The sequence below is a fragment of the Phyllobates terribilis genome, unplaced genomic scaffold (assembly GCF_046119375.1).
Source record: "Phyllobates terribilis strain yellow unplaced genomic scaffold, ASM4611937v1 Scaffold_9__5_contigs__length_417890890, whole genome shotgun sequence".
Taxonomy (NCBI): Eukaryota; Metazoa; Chordata; class Amphibia; order Anura; family Dendrobatidae; genus Phyllobates; species Phyllobates terribilis.
The window spans coordinates 257,443,492-257,452,860 of NW_027362769.1; positions in this window are offsets into that span (position 1 = coordinate 257,443,492).

The window sequence follows — 9,369 nt, forward strand, 5'->3', positions numbered from 1 at the left end:
TTCGTGGATATCCGCTGGGCCAATGATATCCCTTCACGGAAGAATTAACAGCCGAGAGTATTTAGGCATTTTGGGCGACCAAGTGCATCCTATGGTTCAAGCACTGTTCCCGGAGGGGAACGCCATCTTTCAGGATGATAATGTGTAGCACCCTGAGGATTCGGCTGCTACAGGGGTATTGCACCTCAACCCAGAGGTGTGATATTCCACTCCCGGGTAAGGATGGAGTGTGGAACTGAGCTCGGTAGGCTGCATGCACTACACACATCCCATTTCCGAGGAGCAGACCAACGGTACTCCCACTTAGAAATGTGCAGGTACGACCGAGTCTGTTCCTGGCTGGAGTGGGAGGGGGGGTGGTACATCCCAAGTAGTGTAGGGGCAGATAGGGGGAGCAGCCTGGGTAAAGATAGGAGCTCATTGGGTGCTGGTCACCTGAGCTCACACATAGAGGGAGTATTTAAGGTGGGCACCATCTTAGATCAGGGTCAGTCAGCCACAGTCAGTCAGTCTGTCAGAGTAAGAAGAAGAGGAGCAGAGCAGCCCCAGAGAGAGAGAGAGGATAAAGAAGGAAAGACCCAGAGAGGGGACAAAGAGAGGACTCTGAGAACCCAAATTTAATCCCCGGGTGAAGAGTCGGCAATAGGGTACCGGATCCCAAGCTGGTGGGGGCAGAAGCACACCCTAGCCAGAGACCGGAGGCCGTGGGCAGGATCTGCCACGGCCACCCACCACATCCACCCCGAAGGCAAACCACGTGGAGGGTCAGGGAACCCAAGGCCAAGGGTCTCCCAACAGAAGGCCCGAGGGAGCTGGACCTAGGTGGATCACTAGTGGGGACGGCCAGAGGAAAGGACAGAAGGAGAGCTCAGGGTCACGCTCCGGACTTGCTTGGGGGTTTGCTGAATCCAGGACCTGGTGGACGCAGCACGGCTCGGGTGGTCACTTGAAGCTGGAGTGACCGGAACATCAGCAGTGAGTAAATACCCTAAACTGCACAACCCGACTCTGTCTTCATTTAACATCTATGCTGCACCACCACAACCCCCATCCTCTGCACCTGACCCCCTGAGGCTATACCCCACCCGTTGGGGGTTATACTACCAAAAGCTGCACCAACACCATCAGCCTCAGCGGACCCTGCTGCAGCGGCGGCCATAGTGACCGCAATACAACGGGTGGCGTAGTCGACATTAAGAACTTTATAACATCTGTAGGACTGCCACATACTCTGAGCTTGACACCCTGGGCACGGACCGGGTCACAGCCACTCGGAAGACTACAACCCCCATCTGATCCGGCTCCGGGTATTCCCCTAAAGAATATGGCCCAGGGGGCGCGTCAACTTTGGCGTAGTCGGCAGGATTACGTGCCCGCAACACCCGGGTACTGCGTGCCTGAAGAAAAGAACAAGTTTACCTCAAAAAGAAGTCTCCTGCCGGTTCCGGAGGGTCCCCGCCATCGGACTCCGTCACAGATCGATTCCCGCCGGTTGTCCGCCATTAACAGCTTTTTCCCGCCATCTGCAGAGTTTCCCGCCACTGGGAGACGATTCCCGCCATTTCCAAAGGTTTCCCGCCTTGGAGGAGCGGACGCCATTATGGGCGTGCCAGAGGATGGCAAGAGGCCGCCTCCCATCGTGGGCCAGGACCGAAAATGGCGCCAAAAGTGGAAACCGCCCCCACCAACAGAGACTGTGATGCTAGAGGTGTCTGTCAGCGTGAAAGAACTGCCCCTGGAGCTGACAATCACCAAGTGGCCCCGGGACCGCCCTCGATGTGGGAGGACTGAGAAGGAGAGAGCAAAGATGGGTGTCGCCTGGAGCAGTCTGGAGCGAGCGCACCCGGAGGCAAGAAGCCTGGAGAAGAGTATCGGAGGAGCTTACCCGGAGATGGCGAGAAAGCAGAGCAGCACCGGCCCGTTGGCCAGGAGCCTGCTAGAAACAGAGGAGGGAGAGCAGAGCAGCACCGGCCCGCTGGCCAGGAGCCTGCTGGAGACAACAGGAGGAGAGCAGAGCAGCACCGACCCGTTGGTCAGGAGCCTGCTGGAAGCAACGACCCCACTAGGCCTAGTGGAGGTCCTAGCACAGCTCCCCCGAGATCGGGAGTGTGCGCAGACCGCTCTGGAGGGCCTCGCAAGGAGGATGGCCCGGGTGCAGCGAGAGACGTTGGCGGAGTGGAGCCGTGAGATGGCCCAGCAGACCGAGACCCGTCAGCGGAGCACGCCACCCAAGACGAGGAGACAGACCGCCTCTGAGGATGGCGCAGGAGGACTGAAGGCCGGAGACGGCGCCGAGAAGGGAGCCGAACGAAGGGAGGCAGGTAAAGGGGACGTCTCTACCCCAAGCCGGGAAACCGCGTGCCTGCCCCAGCTCCCCGTCGCAGAGCCCGAAGTACCCCCTGCCGTGCCCGTAACCGCAACGTCACTGCCACAGACTAGGCCTCAACCGGAAGCCGCAGCCGCGACCCCTGTGACGTCACACGCCTCGACCCCGAGCGTGACCAAGCAGGAAGTACCACCAGCCTGGTCGCAAGGCCTAGAACCCCCGGGCGCCGCAATACTAACAGCGCCCCCTACCTCCGCGGAGCCACCGGCCTGGTCGCAGGGCCAAGTAGCCCAGGGCGCCGCCGTCCTTACGGTGCCCTTCACTTTCCAGGTGCCCCAGGCCTGGCCGCAAGGCCTGGGCAACCCGGGCGCCACCACCACCGCGCCCATAAAACCAAGAGTGCCGCATCTGGGAGAAGATCTATTTGCCCAGCATACGTGCCCGAACGGGTCTGAAGCTAAAGGTAACCACAAAGAAAGAGCAGGAGGACGTCGTCGTTAAGTACAGCAGAGTACAAGCTGTATATAGTTGCCCGTCGGGGCACAGTGAACTGTTGGTAATATAGTCCCCGTTGGGACCAGCATGTGTGAACTGTTACCCGTATTTCCCTTAATTCCCACTGACCGAGGACTGAGAGCGGTCATCCCTATTCCCATTACCTGGCCGAGGACTGAGAGCGGCCACTACCCCTTTATATATAGTTGCGCTTCCTAAAGCGCCCCCTACCGGTTTTATAGGAAAACCATTTTTCTAAGAGACTGTCGCACTTTTCCCGGACACACGTTGCACAGTGTCCGGAGGAGGAACCAGAAAAAGAAGAAAGAATGTTTATATGAAAAGTTTTATATGATGTTTTATATGTTTATGCAAAAATTTGTATGTTTTGTGGTGTTTTGTTCTTACAGCCCGAGGACGTGCTGTGATTTACCAGGGGGGAATGTAGCACCCTGAGGATTCGGCTGCTACAGGGGTATTGCACCTCAACCCAGAGGTGTGATATTCCACTCCCGGGTAAGGATGGAGTGTGGAACTGAGCTCGGTAGGCTGCATGCACTACACACATCCCATTTCCGAGGAGCAGACCAACGGTACTCCCACTTAGAAATGTGCAGGTACGACCGAGTCTGTTCCTGGCTGGAGTGGGAGGGGGGGTGGTACATCCCAAGTAGTGTAGGGGCAGATAGGGGGAGCAGCCTGGGTAAAGATAGGAGCTCATTGGGTGCTGGTCACCTGAGCTCACACATAGAGGGAGTATTTAAGGTGGGCACCATCTTAGATCAGGGTCAGTCAGCCACAGTCAGTCAGTCTGTCAGAGTAAGAAGAAGAGGAGCAGAGCAGCCCCAGAGAGAGAGAGAGGAGAAAGAAGGAAAGACCCAGAGAGGGGACAAAGAGAGGACTCTGAGAACCCAAATTTAATCCCCGGGTGAAGAGTCGGCAATAGGGTACCGGATCCCAAGCTGGTGGGGGCAGAAGCACACCCTAGCCAGAGACCGGAGGCCGTGGGCAGGATCTGCCACGGCCACCCACCACATCCACCCCGAAGGCAAACCACGTGGAGGGTCAGGGAACCCAAGGCCAAGGGTCTCCCAACAGAAGGCCCGAGGGAGCTGGACCTAGGTGGATCACTAGTGGGGACGGCCAGAGGAAAGGACAGAAGGAGAGCTCAGGGTCACGCTCCGGACTTGCTTGGGGGTTTGCTGAATCCAGGACCTGGTGGACGCAGCACGGCTCGGGTGGTCACTTGAAGCTGGAGTGACCGGAACATCAGCAGTGAGTAAATACCCTAAACTGCACAACCCGACTCTGTCTTCATTTAACATCTATGCTGCACCACCACAACCCCCATCCTCTGCACCTGACCCCCTGAGGCTATACCCCACCCGTTGGGGGTTATACTACCAAAAGCTGCACCAACACCATCAGCCTCAGCAGACCCTGCTGCAGCGGCGGCCATAGTGACCGCAATACAACGGGTGGCGTAGTCGACATTAAGAACTTTATAACATCTGTAGGACTGCCACATACTCTGAGCTTGACACCCTGGGCACGGACCGGGTCACAGCCACTCGGAAGACTACAACCCCCATCTGATCCGGCTCCGGGTATTCCCCTAAAGAATATGGCCCAGGGGGCGCGTCAAATGCACCAATTCATACAGCTAGAATCGTTAAAGCAATGCACAAAGAACATTCTAATGAAGTTGAGCATCTCATCTGGCCCCCACAATCCCCAGACCTCAACATTATTGAGCATTTATGGTCGATTTTTGAGATTCAAGTTAGACATAGTTTTCCGCCGCCATCGTCGCTCAAAGAACTGGAGGGTGTATTAACTGAAGAATGAGCTAAAATTCCTTGGGAAAGAATTCACACCTTGTATGAATCCATACCTCGGAGAATTGAGGCTGTAATCGCCGCAAAAGGTGGTCCTGCACCATATTAAACAAACTTTTGTTGATGTTTCAAGGTGTTTCCATTATTTTGTCCAACCCCTGTATATGGACCTAACTGTATACACACTGCACACAATGTAAAGACATTCCAGACATCTGCATGTACTCCAGACACACACTGTGCACCTCTACATACACTGTGTACACTTTACACACTTGAGATAAGCACCTTGAACACACTAGAGACACACACACTTTGCGCAATTGTATATACACTCACTACACAACTGCATACTCTCCAGATGTATACTCTGCAGATACATCATACCTGCTCACACTCATCTTCCATACATCACCTGCAATGCGCCATGCGCAGAATGTGCACCACACATTTTGTTGAGGAACAGCAGGCTCTATCACACATTGTGAACTCAGCCTCATCCCCCCGATGACAAATAGTATCCATAGTTAATACTACAATATATGCACCGTAATACAGCATAAATAAAACTTATAAAGTGAATACAAACCCTGCAAGAAATATGCAACTAAGCACCCAATTTAAAGTAATGTCCGTTCACATTTCTCATGGCAGACTACAAGATATGTTGTATAGAAATATAAAGAGGAAGGGTACATAGAACTCAGATAAAACAACCAAACTTTATTAGACTATTAAAATCACTACTAAAAACAACATGTGGGCCAGTGGTTCATAATGATGAGTCAGGGAAAACATATATAGTGGTACCACAGGTTGGCAGGCAAACAAATCTTCAACAGCAAATTTGGATGTTATCCATGATTAAATCATACTATAAAAAAGGTAAGCACATACAGTAGTAATTGTTAAATCTAATTTACAATATCAAAAAAGTGCCCAGTGCATCATAGTAAACAGAGACGAATACATCTTACTGTACTAACTCATACACCATTACATGATATGCTGTGAGAATACCTCAATGGGGAGGTTACCTTAACCAAGCGATGGTGTCCCTACCACTACGCTCGTTTCAGCAATGTGCCTTCGTCTGGGGGAGTGGCGCCATCCCTGTTACCCTTAAATACACCCATTCTCCAATCATCATGCTGATATCATAAAAACCCTTGTGTTAAAACGAGTGCTTTGATTGGGAGCATGAAGCGCCGACGTCACTGCATTCAGGATCACTGAGGGCGTCAAATGGGGGCTGATCGCCACAACTCTCAGTGCCGCCTACATGGTCACATGAGCGGAGCCGGAGTCACGTGACCAGCCCACCGCCGACTACAAGATATGTTGTATATAGACAGTAGGATACACACCAGAGATGAGCAATTGATTTTCCCAATGGGCCACATGAGAGACCATGACTGTTGTGGAGTCCGAACCAAAATGCTGAACTTAAAAAATAATTATAAAAAAAAGCAAAATTATCTCCTAATATTGAGCAGAATTAAGTATTCTGAATATCTGCTAATTAAAGCCATAGAATTTACTGCTTTTCATAAAATGTATATGATAAGTATAGATTTACATTGATCTACAGCCCCCCACATTATAATGCCATCGGTGACCCTCACATAGTATGATGCCACCAAAGCTCCCCACATACAATTTGATGCTCCCAACAACCCCCATAGTCCACTACACTATATAAAACCCAACAGTCGCCTCTTTCCCCCAATGCACTGCTTTGTTCTTTGCAGCTCATGGACTGAGGCTTAGCGCAGGCAGCACAGTCTAGTGACATCATCGCGCCTGCTGCTGTTAGACTCAGATGCACAGTCTGAATAGTGGGACTGGTATGCAGATACTATTGAATTTGAGATATCTGATGGGGGGGTTGGAGAGCGGCCGTGTGGTATGATATGCCGCTCTTTCTAATAATTTGAGGGGTGCAGTTTTTAAAATGGTATCACTTCTGGGGTTTTACCGATATATAGATCTCTCAAAGTTTCTTCAAAACTAAATAGGTCCATAAAAAGTTGGATTTGTAAATTTACTTGAAAAAATTATTATTTTTTTAAAATTTGAACCCTTTTAAGATTGTAACGAAATAAAAGGACGTTTGAAAAATGACGGTGACGTAAAGCAGAGTAATGAGAAATGTTATTTATTAAGTATTTTGTGTAGTATAACTATCTTGTTTAAGGATATAAGCACTCAAAGTTTGAAAATCGCGAATTTTTCCACATTTTCATCACATTTCAGATATTTTTGCAAAAAAACAAAATACTTATCTATCTAAATTTACCGCGAACATAACATACAATGTGTTACGAAAAAACAGTCTTAGAATCACCGGGATATATAAAAGCAATCTAGAGTTATTAGCAGAAAGTAACACTGTTCAGATTTTAAAAAATAAGGCTTAGTCATTAAGGTTAAAATTGGCTCTGTCACTAAGGGCTTAAAGGGAACCTGTCACCAGAAAAACGCTAATAACCTGCAGATATGGGGTTAATCTGCAGGTTCATAGCTTTATTAACCTGCCCGATGCCTGCATGCAGCTCAATGCTGCGGGGAGAAAATGAACTTTATTCTCCCTAGCAGCATTCTGTTTCAGTCACACAGGTTCCACAGGCGTGGGTTCAGTCACCGCTCAGAGTATACAGAGCGGTTTCTGTAACCACACCCTCGGCCCTGACACTCGCTCTGCATAGGGGTAAGCTGTTAATCAGTGCCAAGGGCGCTGTTGATAGCGTTTTTTCTGGTGACAGGTTTCCTTTAACTAAGTAAATGGTTCCACTTTGAAGAACTGGTTTGATTTCCAGTAATAAAACCAATAATGAGACTTACCATGTGTGTCATCTTGCTGGGATCCTCTGGTGACACATGAGGTGTGGTTCATGAGCTGCTGCTTAAATTGGGAGGAGATTAGAGTCCCAATATAAAAGATAGAGCCTTTCCGCAACAGAGAGTGTTGGGCATATTCCTTTGGTGTAGTTGTAATTAAAAAAAAAAAAAAAAATCAGCAATGCATGGTCCAGTAGTTTATGGTGAAGCAGCACCAGACAAAAAAAATTTTTTTAGAATGCAGCAAAATTCATGTGTATTGCTGTTGAACAAAAAAGGAGAAGCTGTCAAATCTGCAGACACTTAATTTCTGTGGATGCGAGATGAGCCACAAAGACTGCGTGGAGTGCAACACATCACCATACCTTTTCTTACCAGTGTCGTGGGGCTGCGTTAACCAAACATTGACCGCGTCCTGAGGATCCACCTTTAATAAAGATACTGTAAAAGCAATGTTGGGTTATGTGGGTTGGCCACTGCTTTTTTATTTATTTAACCAAAAAACCACCATACATACATTGCCAAAATCCTTCCTCGTCCATGCTCATTTTCTGATTTTTAACCAACAATAAAAATACCAAAGGCCAACCGTTGATTTACAGCAGGCCTTGCGAATAAAACTTATCAAGCATGAACGAGAACAGCCACGGAGGATGGCAATGTTTACCTACATTGAATTGCGACCAACCCCACCCGAAAATAATAATGCTCTTTCCAACCCATCCTGTAATCCTGACAGAAAAATATCCATACCTATCTCATTAAGATGAACCCCATCACTCCCAAGTAAATCCTTGTTGTCTCCTTCTAACTCCCTATGTCTCACTGCCACCCCGCCCAAAGCCTGAACATGTTTTGAAATCCTAGCATTCAACAATCATCTTGCTCTCTCGACCCCAGCTATGCTCCTGGCCTCTCGCCAATTGCTTCTAGGCACAATTTCTGACCATACTATCATTGCACTTGAAAAGAATTCTTTAAATCTGTCAAAATCCTGCTTCATCGAGGACAACAAAATGTCCTACCTTCACCTTGCACAGGTCATTATCCCCTGCGTGAATTATCAAAATTACTTTGCCTCCAAACTGTCGGCTGTATTGTACCACCATAGGCAGCACCTGTGTCCATCGAAGACCTCTGACCCCCTTCCAAAAGACTGAAACCTGTGAAGACCCCAAATTAAAACCCAATGGACGGATACCTGCTCTTTTTTCCGCCCAAAAAATGAAAGAATGTCCTATTACAAAAACAATTTGTTTCAGCATGAAACCTGATCCACGCCAAACTGCAATTTCTCAACTTTCTCCAAGTGCAACCGCAAAACAAACTGCTCCATGTCTATCTCTATCCCTAAAAACATAAAACAACTCACTGGGCCCTCTGTCTTCTCCTCTGACAAAGGGACACCCAATGTCTTCATCAACTTACGAAAAGTATGTAACAAGTACCGACAAATCTGGGAATCACCTGAACCTACGAACAAAAAATCATCAAGATAATGCGTCAAGGAACATAACCCTGTTTCCCACTTCAGCAACCATTCTAAAAAACAACTAAACATTTCAAAATAAAAACAAGATATAGAACATCCCATTGGTAGGCACATACAGTATCTACAAAAAACTCTCCATCCAAATGGCAACCCAGTAAGTGTATACCATCCACATGTATTGGCAAGAGCCTAAAGGCTGTTTCAATGTCTGACTTTGCTAATAAAGCACCTTTACTTGCTTGTTTGACCAAGAAGATTGCCCTATCAAAAGATGTATATTTCACGCTTGCTTCCTCTTTCGATATACCATCATTGATGGATAACCCTTGTGGAAATGACAAATGATGAATGAGGCGGTACTTGCCAGGCTCCTTCTT